The 21965-nt window shown below is 45.8% G+C and overlaps 1 pseudogene; it reads right to left on the bottom strand.

Annotated features, from left to right (window-relative positions):
• Positions 1–1353: 1353 nt before the first annotated feature.
• On the bottom strand, positions 1354–20247 carry LOC125172296 (cytochrome P450 4A11-like; annotated as a pseudogene).
• Positions 20248–21965: the final 1718 nt, after the last annotated feature.

Raw genomic sequence — 21965 nt, 5'->3', positions numbered from 1 at the left:
TTGGGCTCCTCATGGGTCTGAATCAAAAGCAGTTATCGTACTGGATTGATCCTGGTTGCCAAGGGGGAAATTGGTAGTTTCCTTACGGATGAAGATGAGAATTATGCTCTGAGTAGAGGAAGTACATGGGGCATCTCTTAGAACTACCATGCCCTGTCATTAAAGTAAACTGAAAAATGCCACTGCCCAGTTGAGGCAGGGCTAGTTATGGCCCGGATCCTTCAAGAAGGAAGGTTTGGGTCACCTTACCAGGCCAAAAACCACAGCTGCCTGGTGTGCTTCCCGAGGGCAAAGAAAATATGGAATGGGTGATGGAAGAAGGTAGTTATAAATACTAGCTATGGTCATGTCACAGGTTGTACAAATGAGTGTATTGTTTCTAGAACTTTTCCTTATTCAGTGGGAATATGATTCTACATGTGTGCACCTGTGTGTCAGATTGTTTTTTTCCTTTTCTTACATCCTCCACATGAAGGGCAACACTTTGTATCATAGTATTCAAGACACAGATTTCAGGGAGAAGAAAAAATACCCTCCAATGACTTTGCTTGGCAGTTGCGAACAAGGGTCAACACACTATCAATTATATGAAGGACACTTGGTGGAAGGGTGACTTTATTACAGCTAGTAGGCAGATTAGGTATGGTATCAGAAAATGTGTGAATGCCAAGTGGACAACAATTGGACTGTGGAGGCTAGTTTTGTAGGTTGACTTGCATTGGCTGTAGTACTAGTAATTCAGTTCAATTAGGTATTGCACAAAAATTTTATAGATATGGTTGACATCTCTAATCAATTGAATTTAAGAAGAGGGTATTTCCTTGATAAATGGGGAGGCCTAATCCCCTCACTGAAAGGCCTTCAGAGCAGACTTTTAGAAGGTGGAAAATGCAAGAGAAGAGGTTCTCCCTAAGAGCTTCTGCAACACCTGGTTGTGGCCCCGTGAGACCCTTTTCAGATTTCTAATCTCCTGAACTACAGGACGATCAATTTGTGCTCTCTTAAGGGATTAAGTTTGTACAATTGGGTAAAGTAGCAAGAGAAAGCCTTACAGGGACAGACCAGCAGACAGGAAGGAAAAATGACAAGAGGGCAGGCATGTTGGGGACAGGTGCATAATCAAGAGTTACACGCACAGTCAGAGCTGCAGCTGGGTAGGAGGAGGGTAGCAGAAAACGAGTAGAAATCTTGGAAAATGGTGAGACAGAGAAGGGCAGACACTCTGATGGGCAAGAGGAGGAGATCATGGAGGCTGGCAGGGGTCCGGACAGAAGACAGGAGATAGGAGAGACAGAGAGGAAGACAGGATGGCAGGCAGGAGGGCCTCAGGGATCATCCCTGTCTGCACATGTTTTAGAGGAGCTTCTTGAGATGCAGGTGGATCCCATTCTTGGACCTCAACACAATTCTTGGCCAGGGAACAGGGACCCTGGAAGGATCTGGTGCCAGCTCAAAGTGGAGCAGGGTCAGGACCACCGCCACCTTCATCTCGCTCATGGCAAACTGCTTCCCGATGCAGTTCCTGGGTCAGGGAGGGAAAAGGAAATGAGAAGTGGCCTCAATCCCCTTGCTGGGAACAGCACATGCAGGGCCCTCCTGCATGGGCCCGGCCCCAATCCCTTTCCTTCCCGGACACACACACATCTCGACCCAAGCCTTGCTTCACACTCTGCCCCTGACCTTTGACAAAGCCGACAGTCTTCCAGGACTCCTACTCCTACCTCTGCTGCCAGCAGGCCTGAAATCCTCTTACAAGGGGGTCAGCTCCCTGAGCCGCCCAGGCAAGTCAAGTGATCACTGCAAGAGGTAATCATAGGTTGTTTGCTTTCTTCATAAGCCATTTTTGGTTTCACAAGGTGGAGGTACTCTAAAGGGAGACTGGGTCACATATCAGGCCCTAACCAGTGGGTGGGGACAGCTATAGGGACCCAGGTCCTCAGAGAAAGGACAAGATGGAATTGTGTAAGGAAGTCAGAATGGCAACAGGGAAACATCCTGGACATGCAAGATCTTAGCAATGCTCAACATGCTACACCATCTGCCTTCCAGTTTGGGTCCAGACTCTAGTCTTCCCCTCGACCCCTCTGTCAACCAGCTGCTGTAGATTCCAATTGTACTGCACAAATGTCCTTGTCCTTGCCTTCCATCTCTCAGCCTCCTCACCTGGGCTTCTCTGTCTCTTGCCTCCCCTTCCCTCTCCTGCAGCCCCATCCAGCTCAGACTCTCCCAGGCCCTCCATCACAGTTACGGCATGTCCACGTGCCTCAGCTGGCATCAAATCCCTCTCTGGCTTGTTGCCTTACTCACCTGTCACCTGTCTCCTGTCCAGCTCCGCCCACCAGCTCAGCTCCTGTTGATTAGATCCTTGAGAATGCCCTCCCCCCACCTCTGCCTGCCACATGCTCAACGCTAAGAGCAATGACAGCCCACCCTCACCCCCTCTGCTGGCTGCACATCTGTACTCATGGACCCAGCATCACACTGGTGTTTTTCACTCAGGAACACATGACTCCAGAACAGGAAAGTGCCAGATACATGTAACGTCACACAGTTTGTTCGATGTCAATGATGGAGTGAAAGAATGAATGAACAAATGATGTCTCCTTTGAGTGGAAGCATTTATCTCTGGTCTGTGGACTCTTGGAGGCCAGGGCAGTACCTTTCCGCTGTGTTCCCAACTCCCAACACAGGACTTGGCACCAGGAGACAGGCTTAATAAGTAGTCTCATAATTGAATGATGTTTATTGAACTGAAAAAATACCTGAATGGAATAAAATATGAGTGACCATTAGGTCTGAGCTAGGAATGAAGCCGTCTAGCCCTCTCCTGTCTCTGCTGGCAGCCACACGTCTTCCTCTAATGTCTAGGCTCAAATCCTGCAGCCAGTATCTGGAAAAATAGTTTGCTTAAAGCCTATTTTGTGAAAGTGGATTTACTATTTGAAGAAAAGAACTTGTGTCTAGGAACTACTTACAAGGTTTATGGAGGTTACTATTTTGAGGACCATTTCAGCAGCATTGGAGGATTTCACAGCAGCCACTCTGGAGAATAGTCACCCAGCTCCACAGCCACTTCAAGTCTGCCTTATGTTTTACACACCAAGAACTTTGCAGATGCCATGTACAAATGTGTCATCGACAAAAGAGTGGCTCCTCAAAAGCAGTGGGTTGTCCTCATTTTATGCTTTTTTTTTTTTTTACCATTTTTGGCTATGTAGGTTCTAGGACTATGACGTATAAATCCAATTCACACAAAGAATTTTGCCAACTGGGAAAGTTGTCATGGTTATGTGAAATCAATGGGCAGTAAACATTTTGTTGGATTAGACTGAAAAAAAAAAGAGAAGACAGGTATTGATGTGGACTGTGTTGAAATGGCTACTCTAAATGTTCATGTATATGATTTAACCACTGAAAACAAGAATCCACGGGTTACCCAAACACAGGCAAACATCACTGATACAGTGAATGGCAGATCAGTGAATTAGGTACACAAGATAGTGGGCTGGACAGACAATATGGGAAGAGAGAAATCATCTTTTGAGATACCAGTAACTGAGAAAAGCAAATATCTGAAATATTTTAATTCTGAGAGGTCATCCTTCTAAAGTGAGGAAAGCACAAGAATACACAAAACTTCGGCACACCAGGACACTGAACTATGGTTGGTATTAAGAGCAGTGGGACAAAGTCACCATGGCAGGCTGTGTTACCACCTTTCTTTTGAACATGGAGACACAACACCTCTTTCCCAAACACACAATCACACAATGCCAATAACGGCAGACACCACAGATGAACAGAAGAGGTCACAACACGAAATACATGCGCAGTGACACCCCCACTCAAGTGCAACTATCTCACCTTGATCCTCCTCGGAAGGGCAAGAGAGCATCGCTGTGTTGAGCAGAACATGGTCCAAACTGCAAGAGTCAAACACCTGCAGAGGGTGCACCAGGGCCAGGACAGGTGTGGTCAAACCCCTCCTTTCTATCAACCAACCACCACACAGACCACCAGAGGTGGGCCAGTGAGATGGAGGTGTCTGGAGAGATCATCCCATCCTCTCCTCCCACGGCCATCCTACCTCTGGATTTGGCCACACCTCTGGGTTGTGGTGAAGGGCATAAATGGAGAGGAAGACTAAGAATCCTATGGGATAGACAACAGAAGACTGACCATACCAATGCCACAAGGAACCATGAGCATGCACAAACAGCTGGGCAGTCACAATGAGAGACACTTCTCATCACTCTGAGTGGATTGACTGTGTTGAAAGGGATGTGGGGCTTACATGGCAAAGCATGTGTGCACAGATTACTAGAAAACCAGGACCAGCCTGGGAAGCAGGAAAGAACTAGTGGCTTACTTTTTGGAGCAACTCAAGTGACAGACAACTCACATTTATCAAATGCAATCTATGAGCCCTTGGGGAACATGCATGAACTTATCCACCCTCACAACAATCATCCAACGAAGGTGCTCATATCCCTTATGTTCTCATGAAGCACATGCACCTCGGATAGGCTAAGCTACTTGCCTATGACCACACAGCTAGAATGTGGCAGGGTTGGAGGATTGGCCTCCAACCATGGCTGAGATCTCAGATATGATCTTCAGCTGCTCTCTGCCATCAACCTGAGGCCTCCCCAGAGACTGGACCGTTTGAACTATGACAGTGAATTCTCTAGTCTCTCTCATTAGCCTAGATCCCATAAGGAAAGACCGCATCTCCCCCTGCCCCACCTGACTGTCTTTCAAGCACTCACATCTCAGGGAATTAGAATATTAGGGCAAAACCCAAAGCCACATTCAGAGGCTGCCATTTGTTTATTGAGCTTCTGCTGGATTTAAACTCTGTGCAAAGCGCATCATATACCTCACCCAAACTGCAAAGGAAGCATTAATTTTGAGGTGGAAACTAGTCTCAAAGACTTTCAGGAACTGTCCTAGGACGTATAGATTTCCGACCTCCCATATGTTCTTATGTAGTGAGTGTGGTGACGTTCATACCTTTGGGTAAGTAGCGTCCATCAGGGAAGGTGATGGGCTTGCTGAGCTCTCTTCTGACGCCTGGAACTGGCGGATAGAGTCGCAATGCCTCATTGATGCACATGGTGGGGTAGGGGATCTGGTCTAGGTGATCCCTGAAACAAAACTATCCTGAAGGACAGGCTAGACCCTGGCAAGCAGGGAATTCTCTAGTTGAGCGGGCAGGGCTCTCCCATCTCATGAGCACTCACCAGGTGATGGAGGTGCCGTCCCCCAGGAGACTCTGGATCTCCTCCCAGCATGTCTCTTGATGCTCAGCGTGTGTGGCCAGGGCATAGAAGCTCCAGGAGATGCCACTGGCTGTGGTGTCATGGCCCCCATACATGAGCGTGTCCACTTTGGCATGGAGGCCCTTATCAGAAAGCTGCTCCCGATGACATGAATAGACACTTTCCCAAAGAAGACATCCAGATGGCCACAGGCACGTGACAAGATGCTCAACATCACTCATCATCAGGGAAATACAAATCAAAATCATACGGAGATACCACCTCACACCTGACAGGGTGGCTAAAATTGACAACTCAGGAAACAACAGATGTTGGTGAGGATATGGAGAATCGGAAACCCTCTTGCACTGTTCTGGGAATGCAAACTGGTGCAGCCATTCTGGAAAACAGTGTGGAGGTTCCTCAAACAAATAAAAATAGAACTACCCTACAACCCAGCAATTGCACTACTAGGAGTTTATCCAAAGCATACAGGAATGCTGATTCATAGCGGCACTTGTACCCCAATGTTTATAGCAGCACTTTCAACAATAGCCAAATATGGAAAGAGCCCAAATGTCCATCAACTAATGAATGGATAAAGAAGATGTGGTTTAGGGGTGCCTCGGTGCCTCAGTCGTTTAAGCATTAGACTTTAGCTCAGGCCATGATCTCACAGTCCGTGAGTTCGAGCCCCGCATCGGACTCTGTGCTGACAGCTCAGAGTCTGGAGCCTGCCTCAGATTCTGTGTCTCCCTCTCTCTCTCTCTACCCTTCCCCTGCTCACACTCTCGCTCTGTCTCTCAAAAATAAATAAATGTTGAGTGTCAGGTCTCGACTGGGGAGGAAGATGGTGGCGTAGGAGGACACTGGGCTCACCGCGTCCTGCTGATCACTTAGATTCCACCCACACCTGCCTAATTAACCCAGAAAATCACCAGAAGACTAGCTAGAAGCTAGAAGAAAACCACTAGAAGACCAGAAGATTCTCCAGAGCCAAGCGTAGACGAGAGGCCCACAGAAGAGGGTAGGAAGGATGGAGAGGTGGTGCGTGCTACACGGACTGGCAGGAGGGAGCCGGGGTGGAGGGGCAGCCCGCCAGCAAAGCAGAGCCCCCGAGTCTGGCTTACAAAAGCAGAGGGGCTGGACGGAGTGTGTTCTGACAGCAAGCGGGACTTAATATCTGGAAGGTTATAAGTTAATGGCTCTGCTCGGAGAGCGGGAGGGCTGGAGGACAACAGGAGGGAGAGTTGTTGAGCCCCGGAGACAGAGCTCAGCTTGGCGGGGAACAAAGACGCTCGCCAGCGCCATCTCCCTCACCCATCCCCCAGGCAAAATCCCAAAGGGGACCATTTCCTGTCAGGGAACTTGCTTGCACCACACAAACACCCAACGCTGTGCTTCTGCGGATCCATCCCTCCGGCGGCAGGTCTGACTCCCTCCCGGTGCTGCAGGGCCCCTCCCGAAGCGGATCACCGAAGAAAAAGCGAGCTGAGCCTACCCCTCCCACCCCTGTGCAACTTGCTGATCCACCCCAGCTAATACGACAGATCCTCAGCACCACAAGCCTGGCAGTGTGCAAGTAGCCCAGATGGGCCACACCACCCCACAGTGAATCCCACTCTTAGGAGAAGGGAAGAGAAGGTACACACCAGTCTGACTGTGGCCCCAGCGGTGGGCTAGGGGCAGACATCAGGTCGGACTGCAGCCCCACCCACCAATGCAAGTTATTCAAGACAGCACAAGAGAAGTGCCCTGCAGTTCTGCACCACTCCAGGGACTATCCAAAATGACGAAACGGAAGAATTCCCCTCAAAAGAATCTCCAGGAAATAACGACAGCTAACGAACTGATCAAAAAGGATTTAAACAATATAACAGAAAGTGAATTTAGAATAATAGTCATAAAATTAATCGCTGGGCTTGAAAACAGTATAGAGGACAGCAGAGAATCTATTGCTACAGAGATCAAGGGACTAAGGAACAGCCAGGGGGAGCTAAAAAATGCTATCAATGAGCTGCAAAATAAATTGGAGACAACCACGGCTCGGATTGAAGAGGCAGAAGAGAGAATAGGTGAACTAGAAGATAAAATTATGGAAAAAGAGGAAGCTGAGAAAAAGAGAGATAAAAAAATCCAGGAGTATGAGGGGAAAATTAGAGAACTAAGTGATGCACTAAAGAAAAATAATCTACGCATAATTGGTATTCCAGAGGAGGAAGAGAGAGGGAAAGGTGCTGAAGGTGTACTTGAAGAAATCATAGCTGAGAACTTCCCTGATCTGGGGAAGGAAAAAGGCATTGAAACCCAAGAGGCACAGAGAACTCCCTTCAGACGTAACTTGAATCGATCTTCTGCACAACATATCATAGTGAAACTGGCAAAATACAAGGATAAAGAGAAAATTCTGAAAGCAGCTAGGGATAAATGTGCTCTAACATATAAAGGGAGACCGATAAGACTCATGACCGATCCCTCTACTGAAACTTGGCAGGCCAGAAAGGAATGGCAGGAGATCTTCAATGTGATGAACAGAAAAAATATGCAGCCGAGAATCCTTTATCCAGCAAATCGGTCATTTACAATAGAAGGAGAGATAAAGGTCTTCCCAAACAAACAAAAACTGAAGGAATTTGTCACCACTAAAGCAGCCCTACAAGAGATCCTAAGGGGGATCCTGTGAGACAAAGTACCAGAGACATCGCTACAAGCATGAAACCTACAGACATCACAATGACTCTAAACTCATATCTTTCTATAATAACACTGAATGTAAAAGGACTAAATGCACCAACCAAAAGACATAGGGTATCAGAATGGATTAAAAAAAAAAAAACAAGACCGATCTATTTGCTGTCTACAAGAGACTCATTTTAGATCTGAGGACACCTTTAGATTGAAAGTGAGGGGATGGAGAACTATTTATCATGCTACTGGAAGTCAAAAGAGAGCTGGAGTAGCCATACTTATATCAGACAAACTAGACTTTATTTTTTTTTTTTTAAATTTTTTTTTCAATGTTTATTTATTTTTGGGACAGAGAGAGACAGAGCATGAACGGGGGAGGGGCCGAGAGAGAGGGAGACACAGAATCGGAAACAGGCTCCAGGTTCTGAGCCATCGGCCCAGAGCCTGATGCGGGGCTCGAACTCACGGACTGCGAGATCGTGACCTGGCTGAAGTCGGACGCTTAACCGACTGCGCCACCCAGGCGCCCCAAACAAACTAGACTTTAAATTAAAGGCTGTAACAAGAGATGAAGAAAGGCATTATATAAGAATCACAGGGTCTATCCATCAGGAAGAGCTAACAATTATAAAAGTCTATGCGCCGAATATGGGAGCCCCCAAATATACAAAACAATTACTCACAAACATAAGCAATCTTATTGATAAGAATGTGGTAATTGCAGGGGACTTTAACACCCCACCCACAACAATGGATAGATCATCTAGACACAGGATCAATAAAGAAACAAGGGCCCTGAATGATACATGATACATTGGATCAGATGGACTTGACAGATATATTTAGAACTCTGCATCCCAAAGCAACAGAATATACTTTTTTCTTGAGTGCACATGGAACATTCTCCAAGATAGATCACATACTGGGTCACAAAACGGCCCTTCAAAAGTATACAAGAATTGAGATCATACTATGCATACTTTCAGACCACAATGCTATGAAGCTTGAAATCAAGCACAGGAAAAAGTCTGGAAAGCCTCCAAAAACATGGAGGGTAAAGAACACCCCACTAAAGAACAAATGGGTCAACCAGGCAATTAGAGAATAAATTAAAAAATATATGGAAACAAACGAAAATGAAAATACAACAATCCAAACGCTTTGGGATGCAGCGAAGGCAGTCCTGAGAGGAAAATACATTGCAATCCAGGCCTATCTCAAGAAACAAGAAAAATCCAAAATACAAAATCTAACAGCACACCTAAAGGAAATAGAAGCAGAACAGCAAAGACATCCTAAACCCAGCAGAAGAAGAGAAATAATAACGATTAGAGCAGAAATAAACAATATAGAATCTAAAAAACTGCAGAGCAGATCAATGAAACCAAGAGTTGGTTTTTTGAAAAAATAAACAAAATTGATAAACCTCTATCCAGGCTTCTCAAAAAGAAAAGGGAGATGACCCAAATGGATAAAATCATGAATGAAAATGGATTATTACAACCAATCCCTCAGAAATACAAGCAATTATCAGGGAATACTATGAAAAACTATATGCCAACAAACTGAACAACCTGGAGGAAATGCACAAATTCCTAAACACCCACACACTTCCAAAACTCAATCAGGAGAAAATAGAAAGCTTGAACAGACCCATAACCAGTGAAGAAATTGAATCAGTTATCAAAAATCTCCTAACAAATAAGAGTCCAGGACCAGGCGGCTTCCCAGGGGAGTTCTACCAGACGTTTAAAGCAGAGGTAATACCTATCCTTCTCAAGCTATTCCAAAAAAATAGAAAGGGAAGGAAAACTTCCAGACTCATTCTATGAAGCCAGTATTACTTTAATTCCTCAACCAGAGACGCAGTAAAAAAAGAGAACTATAGGCCAATATCCCTGATGAATATGGATGCAAAAATTCTCAATAAGATACTAGCAAATTGAATTCAACAGCATATAAAAAGAATTATTCACCATGATCAAGTAGGATTCATTCCTGGGATGCAGGGCTGGTTCAACATTCGCAAATCAATCAACGTGATACATCACATTAATAAAAGAAAAGATAAGAACCATATGATCTTGTCAATCGATGCAGAAAAAGAATTTGACAAAATTCAGCATCCTTTCTTAATAAAAACCTCGAGAAAGTCGGGATAGAAGGAACATAATTAAACATCATAAAAGCCATTCATGAAAAGCCCACAGCTAACATCATTCTCAATGGGGAGAAACTGAGAGCTTTCTCCCTGAGATGAGGAACACGACAGGGGTGTCCACTCTCACCGCTGTTGTTTCACATAGTGTTGGAAGTGCTAGCATCAGCAATCAGACAACAAAAGGAAATCAAAGGCATCCAAATTGGCAAAGATGAAGTTAAGCTTTCACTTTTTGCAGATGACATGATATTATACATGGAAAATCCGATAGACTCCACCAAAAGTCTGCTAGAACTGACACATGAATTCAGCAAAGTCACAGGATATAATATCAATGTACATAAATCAGTTGCATTCTTATACACTAACAATGAAGCAACAGAAAGACAAATAAAGAAACTGATCCCATTCACAATTTCACCAAGAAGCATAGAATACCTAGGAATAAATCTAGCCAAAGATGTACAAGATCTGTATGCTGAAAACTAAAGAAAGCTTATGAAGGAAATTGAAGAAGATATAAAGAAATGGAAAAACATTCCGTGCTCATGGGTTGGAAGAATAAATATTGTCAAAATGTCAATACTACCCAAAGCTATCTACACATTCAATGCAATCCCAATCAAAATTGCACCAGCCTTCTTCTCAAAGCTAGAACAAACAATCCTAAAATTCATATGGAACCACAAAAGGCCCCGAATAGCCAAAGGAATTTTGAAGAAGAAGACCAAAGCAGGAGGCATCACAATCCCAGACTTTAACCTTTACTACAAAGCTGTAATCATCAAGACAGCAATGGTATTGGCACAAAAACAGACACATAGACCAGTGGAATAGAATAGAAACCCCAGAACTAGACCCACAAAAGTATGGCCAACTAATCTTTGACAAAGCAGGAAAGAACATCCAACGGAAAAAAGACAGTCTCTTTAACAAATGGTGCTGGGAGAACTGGACAGCAACATGCAGAAGGTTGAAACTAGACCACTTTCTGACACCATTCACAAAAATAAACTCAAAATGGATAAAGGACCTGAATGTGAGACAGGAAACCATCAAAACCCTAGAGGAGAAAGCAGGAAAAGACCTCTGTGACCTCAGCCGTAGCAATTTCTTACTTGACACAACCCCAAAGGCAAGGGAATTAAAAGCAAAAATGAACTATTGGGACCTCATGAAGATAAAAAGCTTCTGCACAGCAAAGGAAACAACCAACAAAACTAAAAGGCAACCAATGGAATGGGAAAAGATATTTGCAAATGACATATCGGACAAAGGGCTAGTATACAAAATCTATAAAGAGCTCACCAAACTCCACATCCGAAAAACAAATAATCCAGTGAAGAAATGGGCAGAAAACATGAATAGACACTTCTCTAAAGAAGACATGCGGATGGCCAATAGGCACGTGAAAAGATGCTCAACGTCGCTCCTCATCGGGGAAATACAATTCGAAACCACACTCAGATATCACCTCACGCCAGTCAGAGTGGCCAAAATGAACAAATCAGGAGACTATAGATGCTGGAGAGGATGTGGAGAAACGGGAACCCTCTTGCACTGTTGGTGGGAATGCAAACTGGTGCAGCCACTCTGGAAAACAGGAGGTTCCTCAAAAAATTAAAAATAGACCTACCCTATGACCCAGCAATAACACTGCTAGGAATTTACCCAAGGGATACAGGAGTACTGATGCATAGGGGCACTTGTACCCCAATGTTTATAGCAGCATTCTCAACAATAGCCAAATTATGAAAAGAGCCTAAGTGTCCATCAACTGATGAATGGATAAAGAAATTGTGGTTTATATACACAATGGAGTACTACGTGGCAATGAGAAAGGATGAAATATGGCCCTTTGTAGCAATGTGGACAGAACTGGAGAGTGTTATGCTAAGTGAAATAAGCCATCCAGAGAAAGGCAGATAGCATCGTTTTCACTCTTATGTGAATCCTGAGAAACTTAACAGGAACCCATGGGGGAGGGGAAGGAAAAAAAAAGAGAGAGAGAGATTAGAGTGGGAGAGAGCCAAGCATAAGAGACTCTTAAAAAATGAGAACAAACTGAGGGTTGATTGGGGGGTGGGAGGGAGGGGAGGTTGGGTGATGGGTATTGAAGAGGGCATCTTTTGGGATGAGCACTGGGTGTTGTATGGAACCAATTTGACAATAAATTTCATATATTTTAATTAATTAATTAATTAATTAATTAACGTTAAAAATTTTTAAAAAGAAATGTGGTTTATATATACAGTGGAATCCTACTTGGCAATGAGAAAGAATGAAGTCCTGCCACTTGCAACAACATGGATGGAACTCTAGGGTGTTTTGCTAAGTGAAATAAGTCCCTCAGAGAAAGATATCGTATGTTGTCACTCATACGTGGAACTGGAAAAACTTAACAGAAGACCATGGGGGAAGGGAAGGGGAAAAAATAGTTTCAAACAGAGAGGGAGGCAAATCCATAAGAGACTGTTAAATACAGAGAACAAACAGGGTTGATGGGGGTGGGGCGCTGGGGAGAGGGTGAAATGGGTGATGAGCATTGAGGAAGGCACTTGTTGGCATGAGCACTGGGTGTTGTATGTAAACAATGAATCATGGGACTCTACCCCCAAAACCAAGAGCACACTGTATGCACTATATGTTAGCTAACTTGACGATAAATTATATATAAAAGAATTAAAGGAAAGCAGCCTCCATCTTCCATGAGGGAAGGGGAGGTGAAAAGGCAGGGTTTGCCCCACTCCTCCAAGCTTGTGGGCAAAGCCTCAGGCCTCCCCTGTTCACACTCACTTTGGCAAAGAGGAGGATGTCTAGGAAATCCGAGTGCCTCTTGCTCCTGACCTTCTCCAGCTCTCCCTCTTCCTGCAGCTGACCCTCCATCAGCTGGATCACTCAGTCTGTCCCAGAACAGAGTCCCAGGCAGAGCTGAGAGCTCTGGGTGCCCAGACACAGCTACCCCCCTTGGCCCACCTGCCCCCAGCTGTCCCAGCCTGGGTGCCAGCTGGATCAGGAGGAGAGTGGTAATGGGTGTGCATGTCAGGGTGAGAGCTGTAGCACCATATGCTTGCGGTCAGGTCACCCCTCAACAGGAAAGCCCAGGGAGGCTCTGCTTGAATGCTGCTGGCAGGGGGTCTCATTCAATCTTCACCCACGTGCTGACACATGTCAGCTCCTGCACAGCACTGGCATCCTAACACCTGCACCGGGGGGGGCACCCAGTGTGGGTGTGTCCCAGCCCCTGGAGCGGCCGTGGGGCAACAGGGCTCTGCCTGAGTGTTTGGGGCCAGTCCCTTTGGGATGTGTCCGATGAAGTGGGGGAGCTGCCCAGGGATCAGAGTCCAACCTGTGTGTTGGCAGGCCTGCTGGTTCCAGCAGCCTTCAGGCATCAGCTTGTTGATGATGCTATTCTGGTGGAAAGCATTCCTCTTTTGGGGGGTGGGAGGGAGTGGTAAGGTTTCTAACATCCCCAGTTGCCTGGAGGTAGGACTGGGAGATCCTGAATGGGGAGGATACAGAAGGGCCTTGATCGAAGGAGACATCTGCCCTGGAGTGGATTGGGCCTGTAGATGGAGGGTTCCTCAATCAGTGGGACAGGCAACCAGAGGCATTCACCATTACTGTCTTATGCCCTCGAGACCCTCAGTCCTTTATGAGTGATATGGACAGCCAGGCTTCTCCCTATGCCAGGGATCAGGGATCTGTGCCTAATGAAGGCTTGATGTGGGCTGGATTTGACTGTGGCGTGGGGCTTTCTGCAGAATGTGACTGTTTGAGCTGGGAAACACCCAAGCTGCCCTACCTACCTCTCAGGATAAGTCCACACCAGATGGTAGGAAATAGGACCTGGCAGCTGAGAATTTCACTGACCTGTCTGCTTGCTGGCTGCTGTGGTAGCTGAAGGCACACCTCCTAATGGTGTCCAAGGTCATTAAGTAGACATATCCAAAGTTCTCCACATATGAATTCAGTTTGATGAGGTCCTCCCATTTGTCCTGTGGTGGAGGGACCCATTAATCCTCTACTCCTCCAGAAGGCCCATGCTGACAAGGCTAGGCTCTCTCTCTGTCTCTCCAAATATTCTGATGAGATGTCCTCTCTTTCTAAAGTGGATGTATTTTCAGCAAAGTAGGAACTTATAGCAAGTAAGTGTTTGTAATGTGGTGAGTATTTTCTTGGGAATTTTTGTTGTATAATTAATCACAATCTCTTATAACTTAGGAGCAAGTGATGGTGCTAACCACCTTTTTGCAGACCAGAAAACTTTGTTTCCCAGGCACAAAGGGGAAATCTTTTCTGTCCTTTTGATCTAGAGACAAGAAACAAGTGAAGTCCCACATTAGAGAGCAAGTGTCAGGGGAGGAGAAAGGCTAAGAAGCCAGTACTGGTGTTCCTAAGGAAGGGATATCAGGGACCTAGAATCCTTTTGTTCAACAAAAGTCAGCTGAGTACAGTTAGTGAGAAATATGGTCCTGCTCAGAGGCAATATTATGGCATGACCCAGCCCTGGTCTCCATTTCCTTCTATGGAATGTCTAAAACCCATGTAGCAGAAGCCTTCAGCGCTAGCCCAGAGCCCACCTCAGTGACATCCTGGGGTGTTCACCTGCCACTGAAGCTACCACTGCCCAGGCCAGCCAGGGCCACTTGTCCTGTCATCCAGGGAGATCAACTGCTTTTCCTGTGCAAACCAAAGACATGAAATGAGAGAAGGGACCCTGGATCCACCATGGCTCTCTTTTCTGTGGGCAATGAACACAGAGTGGAGGCAAGCTGGTGTCTGGGTACTTTTCTGTCCCATATACTCTTCAGGACCTCTGTCTCATAGTAAGGTATAAGTGCATGATTTCAGGGGCTATGCCTGATGGATGTCTCCAGGACACACCTGCCTGAAAGTGGACTCTGTGATCTGTGCTGTGGGTGTGAGTGTGCAAGTGAGTGAGGGCCGGACTTACCAGCACCATGCAGACACAGTCGGACATGAGCCCCACGTAGGGCTTCAGGATGTCATAGTGGAAGGCTGGGGTCAGCACCCACTAGTGCTGGAACCACCTCTGCCCTTTCAACAGGAGCAAACCGTACCCTGGGCCACAATGGGGGTGTGTGGGCGGAGGTACTCCCAAGAGTTGTCCAGGGAATGTAGGAAGAACACAAGGTGTGAGAAGAAGGGCATCTTGGGCAATGCAGGTAGGCCAGTGTATGTCGGGAAGGTGACTTCACAAATGCTGGCTCACAGCAAGTGGTCATGACAGCTGAGAGATCAAGGTGGAAACTGAGTGGGGTGCCAGTCCTAGAAGGACTATGGTGAAAAGTCAGGCTAAGATCATTCTATCACTGCAAAGTGATGTGGAAGAGGTTGAGCTGCAGGAGGGCTCTCCCCACCATAAGAAAGTGTTTTATCAGCAAGGATCGGAGAGAATGTGGCTCCATTTAGAGTTGAGGGGTGTGAGTGACTGTGGTGCCGGTCAGCTCTTGTTTAATCTGGGCCGAATGGGTAGGTGTTGGCAAACCTAACCAGAAGGTGGACTGTAGTCCTGGTTAAATATACTTACCTATCCAGGGAGCCAGAAATCTGTAATACCTTGACACTTTGGATGAAAGTTAAGAGGGGCATTACAGGAAACTGGAGTGGAACAAGGAAGGCAGCTTGGGCAAGGCCATTGTCACTGGTCCCATCATGAGGATTGTCACCCGGCAGTTTGTGTCCAGCCACCTCCCACATGCCACCCAAACCCAATTCTCTTTCTTTCCTGATAGTCGTTGTGGGCTCAGGTCAGACTCTATGTCCACAGCACAGCCCCCCGGGAACAGGTGGGTGGATTGGGCAAAAACAAAGGCTTTGTTTTGCTGCCAAAGAAAAACCAAATCTCGTTTTTTCTATAAGTTGTGGTGGCTCGCCCATCCCATTACTCACCATAGACAACCGTCAGAGGTGCCAAAGCCAAGTCATCTTGTGTAGGAAATTGTCTTTCACTTCTGAAATCATTAAAGTTTGACTAAGAAAGGAAAGAAAGAATTCTAGAAGATGAGAAGGAAGGAAGGAGGGAAGGAAAGAAGGAAGGAATGAAGGAAGGAAGGGGAGGAGGGAGGGAAGAATAAGAAGAGGAGAGAAGAGAAGAGGAAGAGAAAAAGAAAAGAAAAGAGGAGAGAAGGGAAGGGAAAAGAAGGAAAAGAAGGAGAGGAGAGGAGAGGAGAGGATACTGTTTCAGAGTTCCGTTTCAGTAATTATTGGGCCTCATGCTGTCATGTGCACTGGGTGGATGCTTGGCAGAGGGTCAGGTGTTGATAGCTGACCCTCCAGTCTCTTCTGCAATTTCAAAGACCCAAGGGCATGTATCCAAGAGGCAAGAGCTGCTTCAACAGGTGTAAGGGTGTCTTCTCGCCAGATCACCCCAGGATCACATTCATGTAGTCAGGGTCATAGACCATGAGCTCCACCTATGTTCCCCACAGCCAGTGAGGACAGGCACATGGGAATTTCTCTACCCATTTCTGTAGGCATTGCAGATCATCTTCTTTTTGGAACTGTCACCAAAGGAAAGATAACTCAGTAAACCCTTTCGTCTGGCTCCAGGGTTAGAGTTGGGGTTAAGGGCTGGTGGACACAGGGAGAGAGTTCTGGATCTAGCTGCAGAATGAAGTGTTCAGAACTGTGTCTTATGTGGCACAAAAACCAGACACTCAGATCAACGGAACAGAATAAAGAACCCAGAAATGGACCCACAAACATATGGCCAACTAATCTTTGACAAAGCAGGAAAAAATATCCAATGGAATAAAGACAGCCTCTTCAGCAACTGGTGCTGGGAAAACTGGACAGCGACACGCAGAAAAAAGAACCTGGACCACTTTCTTACCTCATACATAAAAATAAACTCAAAATGGATGAAAGACCTAAATGTAACAGAGGAAGCTATCAAAATCCTTGAGGAGAAAGCAGGCAAAAACCTCTTTGACCTTGGCTGCAGCAACTTCTTACTCATCACGTCTCCAGAGGCAAGGGAAACAAAAACAAAAATGAACTATTGGGACCTCATCAAGATAAAAAGCTTCTGCACAGTGAAGGAACACTCAGCAAAACTAAAAGACAACAGACAGAATGGGAGACGATAGTTGCAAATGACATATCGTATAAAAGGTTAGTATCCAAAATCTATAAAGAACTTAAACTCAACACCCAAAAACCAAATAATCCAGTGAAGAAATGGGCAAAAGACATGAATAGACACTTCTCCAAAGAAGACATTGGATGGCCAACCGACACATAAAAAAATGCTCAACATCACTCATCGTCCGGGAAGTACAAATCAAAACCACAATGAGATACCACCTCACACCTGTCAGAATGGCTAACATTAACAACTCAGACAACAACATATGTGGGCAAGGATGTGGAGAAAGAGGATCTGTTTTGCATTGCTGGTGGGAATGCTAGCCGGTGCAGCCACTCTGGAAAACAACATGGAGGTTCCTCAAAAAATTAAAAATAGAACTACCCTACGACCCAGCAATTGCACTACTAGGTATTTATCCCACGGATACAGGTGTGCTGTTTCAAAGGGGCACGTGCCCCTCAAAGTTTGTAGCTGCACTATCAACAATAGCCAAAGTATGGAAAGAGCCCAAATGTCCATCAATGGATGAATGGATAAAGAAGATGTGGTATATATACACAATGGAGTATTACTTGGCAACCAAAAAGAATGAAATCTTGCCATTTGCATCTACATGAATAGAACTAAAAGATATTATGCTAAGTGAAATTAGTCAGAGAAAGACAGATATCATATGATTTCACTCATCTGAGGACTTTAAGACACAGAACAGATGAACACAAGGGAAGGGAAACAAAAATAATATAAAAACAGGGAGGGGACAAAACATAAGAGACTCTTAAATATGGAGAACAAACAGAGGGTTCCTGGAGGGGTTGTGGGAGGGGGGATGGGCTAAATGGGTAAAGGTCATTAGGAATCTACTCCTGAAATCAATATTGCACTATATGCTAGCTAACTTGGATATAAATTAAAAAAAAAAAAAAAAAGAGCTGTGTCCTATGACCTGGCCTCTGATCCAGACACTGCTGGCTGTCCAAGGTTGGCCCTAAGGCCAGGTTCTGTCCTATTGTCAAGTAGAGTTAGGAGGCCTGACAATGATGTGCCTACAGAAACTTGCCGAGGATTGACTCCATGGTGTACAAAACTTTTGGAAGTCATTGGTACAACATTGGCATGAAAAATATATGACAACTTCTATCACTTGGTAACCAATTTGTCATATCATTATATTATTTGGAGCATGAAATGGTTTATATTTTAAAATTAAATTTATGTATTAACTTTAGTTTGCCATATTACTTTCAATAGTATCCAGCATGCATGTAAATGTTTGTTAGCATTGCATAGTGTTTGGGAGGTATATAGCTAAGTGAAAACTAAATAAATACAAAACTGTGTGCATGATGTAGTTTTACATATTGAATATGCACACAGTTGTTAGGTCTGGATATATAGAGATAAAAATGATACTGTTCTATGGTTTTGATATTTGAGGGTTTTATCTCACTTTCACCTTGTAATAAAAAGAAACTTGTGTGAGCTTCCACCGTCTGCAGTAGTATCCTTCATCTCCTCAGTGGGGATTACAAAAGTCTTTGCTTTCTGACTTCGCTTTCTCTACTTTGCCTCCTGCCACACTGACCATTCCAGCAGCCCTGTTGCTCCTTCCCTGAAGATGCTGTTACTGTTGCTCCTCACACCTGCCCTGCAACACCTGCTTACATTTCCTGTCCTTTGTACACACTCTTTCCTCTACCTGGAGGGCCCTTCTACTTTGCCACAGAGCAACTGCCACTCCTCAGCTCTCAACACTCTGCTTTGCTCTCCACTTCTGGAATTCACATAGGCAATTGTTCCTGGACGTGTTCCCGTAGGCAACTCCCCTTATTTCTACCACATCTATGTAACTCAAGCAACTCTCTGCTACATTGGCATCTAATTTCTGCCTGCTCCCCACTGACAATCAGGATTTCCTAGTGCTGAGGTGACCTGTGCTACTGTAGGGCAGGTTCCTTCACTCAGCACATGTTACCGGAGCATTTACTATGTGCACGGCACTGGTTTAAACACTGAATTAGGATATAGCCATAGATCTTACCTGTTTGAAGCTTCTGCTGTACTTGAGGAGACAGACAGAGTAAGTGGCCATGACAGTAGATTATTAATGTGATAAAGGGAAACCCAAGTGTCTGGGGAAGCTTTGGGCACTCAGAATTGGACATTAGAAAGCCCTTCCTCATGCATTTGCTCGTTCAAGTCATTGACCAACACCGTATTGGGTTACAAAGATGAATTAGAGGTGGTCTCTCCTACAAGGAGCTCACAACTCTGACACTGCAGACAAAAATAGCGGAGTCAGGTCAGCCCTGCTTTATTAGAAGGACAGTCCAGGGGAAAAAGAGTTGTCCTCTCCACTCTTGAGATGCCCAGAAAAACATCTTGGAGGCGGCTTGGGGATGGACTTTGGCAGATGGCCATATGAGGGACAAGATCTATCCAGGGAGAAGGGAAAGTGTGAGCAGAGCCATTGAAGGGGAATGCACAGGCAGGGGGAGACAATGAATGACTAGGGTACAGGAGGAGGTTAGGAAGGAGAAGGGAGAGAGCAGTGTTGGAGCACCAGTATGGCATAGGAACTGTTTCCAGTTCTCCACTTTATGTTCAAGCTACTAGAATGAAGGTGACTCCTTCTCTAAGGAAAGGCAGACATCAGACTCCTACCATTGAACAATCCACAAAACCTTGTTGAGACCCTCACCATGTGGGTCGTTCCTTTGCTCTGGGCACCCTTCACCACCAGCTAGTGCTGTCAGTGCTGGGTGGGTATTGCTGCTCTTGCTGGCCCAGCCTGCCCTCCCATCTCTGGTCCAGCCCCTTCCTACCTCCTGGATGTGCCCAAAGAGCCAGTGGGAAGGAGGGGACGGGAAGCACTAGACCGCTTTGAGCAGCCACTGCCTGGGCAGGTAGAGCTTTGCTGCCTTGAGTAACAGCAGAGCCAGGCTTAGCAGAGAGGCCACTGGCAGGAGCCCAGAGACACTGCCCAGGGGTCTGGTGAGACTCAGCATAGAGACACTCATGGTGCAGGGACTGCTGGATTGCTGGCTGTTCCTGTCTGTCCCTGACAATGTCTGTCTTCCCCTGAGCACCCCAGCCCCATCACTGCAGGGAGGATTGCCCTGCCCACCTGGAGGGAGGGCAAAGGGAGAGGGCAGAGCTTTGACAGAGCTTTCAGAGTTCATTAACTGTGAGGATCCACCTTGGGAAACAGTGGGAGGAAAGCTTTCTCAGCAGACAGTGACGGTGGCTGGCAAACTCCCACTTGCCCTTCTCCCAATTAGTCATCCAATATTTCAGGAGCACCTCCTAAGTGTCAGGTGTACTAAGTGCCACAACACAGCTGCTTGAAAACAGACATGAGCCCTGACAGCAATAAGAGCACAGTCCAGTTACCAAGTTGAGAATGTGTGCCTTGGTTGGATTATTATCCCTTTTCAGAGAGCAGTCTTACAGGGGGCTAATGTGAGATGGCCACAGGAGAACCACTATCAAGAGCGTCAGCTGAGATTAGAATCAGGGGTTCTCCCGACCACTTGCCTCATCTGCCTCAGCAATGTTCCCCATGCTTGTCACTGTCTACCCACCAGTTTTGCCTGGGGCTGACTGTGCTGGCAGACAGAGCACCAGCCTTAGACTCAGATGCCCAACCCTAGGGCACACTCATGATCTAGGAAGCCAGTGACTTAGACTCCCTGAACTTCAGTTTCTCCTTCTGTAATGTGGCATAATCGTCCCTTTCCCAAGTTGCTCCCAGGAATGCACATTCATGCAGTCACTCATGCACTCAGCCAATGTTCTTGAGCTCACAGTCTAAAGGGTAAAAGTAGAGAACTAACATTATAGGAAAACACAATAAAGCCTGTACTGAAAGAGTGAAGTGTAGGCCGGGCCCCACGAGGGAAGGAGAAAAAAAACAGGAGAGTGGGAGCTTTAAGGGTGAATAGGAGTTCACCAGGTGGAGTGCTAGAGAAGGGGATGGGCGCTAAAGGCTCATGGAAAGCCTATGAAAGCATATCTGATGGGGACAACTTAATCTCTTACTTGTTCCTGCTTCTCTTCCCCAAAGTCAACTCTAGGCCCAAAATTCAGAAAAATAAAAACAAAATATCTTCATGAGGATTTCTTTAGAAGGTACCTCCATGAGTCCCCCTTTCCTTCTGCCCTGTTCCTCACCCATCTCACTAACTCCAAAGTCCTTCTCTTTTGCCCAACCTCGTGACAGGAGATTCATTACACAACACACAGCACTGAACTTCTTAGCTCTCTCCCTTAATTCTGGGCTCCTGTCCAAACCCAGGGAGAGGTAACCACTTTACCCATTCCTCTCAACCTTGTCCCAGTTCTCTGTTTACTTCCCATCTCTCTCTGATCCCGGCCCAGAGAATTTGACCCTATTCCTTCCCTTACTTGGCCCTGCACCAGCTTTGCACCTAGCATACCAGGAACTCTTGTGGAGGGAGGTTGGAAGTGGGATACTTGGGGTGGAATTCTGGGCGTCACTCTGTCTTTCCTCCCCGAATCCTCGATTTCCTCTATATAGTTGGGTGCATATACTTGTAAATAGCTAACATTTAGTGAGTGCTTACCATGCTCTAGGCACTGAGCAAAGAACGTTATATATTTAAACGCACAACTACTCTAACACAGTTTTTTTTAATGTTTATTTATTTTTGAAAGAGAGAGAGACAGAGACAGAGAGAGAGAGAAAGCCAGGGCGGGGGAGGCAGAGAAAATGGGA

The sequence above is a fragment of the Prionailurus viverrinus genome, chromosome C1, assembly GCF_022837055.1.
Source record: "Prionailurus viverrinus isolate Anna chromosome C1, UM_Priviv_1.0, whole genome shotgun sequence".
In the NCBI taxonomy this organism is placed as follows: domain Eukaryota; kingdom Metazoa; phylum Chordata; class Mammalia; order Carnivora; family Felidae; genus Prionailurus; species Prionailurus viverrinus.
This window is presented reverse-complemented; position numbering and strand designations above follow the sequence as displayed.